This window comes from Lissotriton vulgaris, unplaced genomic scaffold, assembly GCF_964263255.1.
Source record: "Lissotriton vulgaris unplaced genomic scaffold, aLisVul1.2 SCAFFOLD_448, whole genome shotgun sequence".
Classification (NCBI taxonomy): domain Eukaryota; kingdom Metazoa; phylum Chordata; class Amphibia; order Caudata; family Salamandridae; genus Lissotriton; species Lissotriton vulgaris.
Window position 1 is genome coordinate 528,748 of NW_028241216.1, and position 2,231 is coordinate 530,978.

Consider the following 2,231-nt stretch of genomic DNA (forward strand, 5'->3'; position numbering starts at 1 on the left):
TTCGTAACTACTGTTTAGGGACAACAAAGAGACAAATGTTGATGTGCAGATCGAATATAGCAAATCCTTCTTGCTCTTTGTAACTGGTACTGGTAGTGGTGGTGATGGTGGTGGTATTGGTAGTGGTGGTGGTGGTACTGGTAGAGATTGTGGAGGTACTGGTAGGTAGTGGTGGTGGTACTGGTACCAGTGATGGTACTGGTGGTACTGGTTGTGGTGGTACTGGTGGTGGTGGTACTGGTACCAGTGATGTTACTGGTGGTACTGGTGGTGGTGGTACTGGTGGTGGTGGTACTAGTGGTGTTGGTACTAGTGGTGTTGGTACTGGTGGTACTAGTTGAGGTGGTGGTACTGGTGGTTGTGGTGGTACTGGTGGTGGTGGTACTGGTGGTGATACTGGTGATGGTACTGGTGGTGGTACTGTTTTGGTGGTGGTACTGGTGGTGGTATTGGTGGTGGTACTGTAGGTGGTACTGGTGGTGATAGCAGTGGTGGTGGTGGTACTGGTGGTATTGGTACTGGTGGAGCTGGTGGTGATGGTACTGGTGCTTTGTACTGTGGTGGTGGTACTGATGTTACTGGTGGTGGTGGCACTGGTGGTTGTACTGTTGGAGGTACTGGTGGTGGTAGTTGTGTTGGTAGAGGTAATGGTGGTGGTGGTAAAGGTGTTGATACTGGTGGTGGTGGTAGTGGTAATTTGTACTATGATGGTGGTGCTGGTGGTACTGGTATTGGTGGCGGTTGTGGTACAGGTGATGGTGGAGGTGGTACTAGTGGTTGTACTGGTTATACTTGTGGTGGTGGTACTGGTGGTGGTGTTACTGGTGGTGATACTGGTGGTGGTGGTGGTACTGGTGATTTGTACTGTGGTGGTACTGGTGGTACTGGTACTTGTGGTGGATGTGGTACTGGTGGTTGTACTGGAGGTGGTACTAGTGATGGTACTGGTGGTGGTAGTGGTGGTGGTACTGGTGGTGATGGTACTGGTGGTGGTACTGGTGGTGGAGGTACTGGTGGTGCTGTTGGTGGTGGTAGTAATGGTGATGGTGGTAAGCATGAGCGAATTTTGCGGATCTCGCGTTCGCGAATTTTGCGGATTTGCGGATTCGCAATCCGCAAAATCCGCGAATTCCCGCGAATTTGCGGATTTTTTTTTTTTGTGTTCGCCCGTGTTTCTGCCAGTTTGCGAGGGTTTTGTACACTTTCGCAAATTGCGAACTTACCTGTCGGGTCGCAAGTTTCGCGAACTTGTTGTTTCTACGTGTCCAGCCTGTTTGGGACACTCTTCTTCATCACTGCCACTCTCTGTCACCACTGCCACTCTCTGACTACTCATGCCACCCTCTGGCCCACCCATGCCACCCTCTGTTTCATCACCACACCCTCTGGTTGTCCAGTGTACATTATTTTCGGCAAAGCAAAGCACACCTTCCCTGCCTCAAGTGACCTGAATTAATTTGGGGCTGATTAATGTGTCACAGAATATTTTTTTAGCTGGCACCTGCTTCCTTAGTGCGCCCTGATTAGTGATCTTTTGCACTTGCTAAGTGCTTTCATTGTTGCAAAATTAGTTACAACACCTGCCCTGCCCCAACTGACAATAATGAATTAGGGGCTGATTAATGGATTTTAACTTCCAGCCTGGCTCCTGCTTGTCTCCCTTAGCTGTAATTCAGGACCTTTGTGGCATATGTGTAACTATTCTGAGGTTCATAGCAGGGTCACATAATAGTTTCAACTGGCAACTGAACTCTGGAGGGGCCCCTCAGGAAGCACTACAGGAAATGGCTACTAATGATGAGCCTGAACTTTTGAACCTGGTAAGTAGTTACTTTCAGTTTTGCTAAAATCGTATTTCTGCAATTTTGCACTTATTCGCGGGGCGCAAACTCACGCGAACTCACGCGAACAGTGCGAGCAGTGCGAGCAAAATCCGCTGCTCGCGGATTTGCGGATTTTGCGGGAGATTCGCAAATCTCGCGGATTGCGGATTTCCCGAAAATCCGCAAAATCCGCGAGCGGAACGGATTTTCCGCCCATGCCTAGATGGTGGTAATAGTGGTGGTGGTACTGGTGGTATTACTGGTGTTGGTGGTAATGGTCGTGGTGGTACTGGTGGTGGTACTGGTTGTGATGGTGGTACTTGTAGTGGTGGTGGTATTGATACTGGTGATGGTATTGGTGGTGGTGGTACTGGTGGTGGTAGTACTGGTGATGGTGGTGGTACTGGT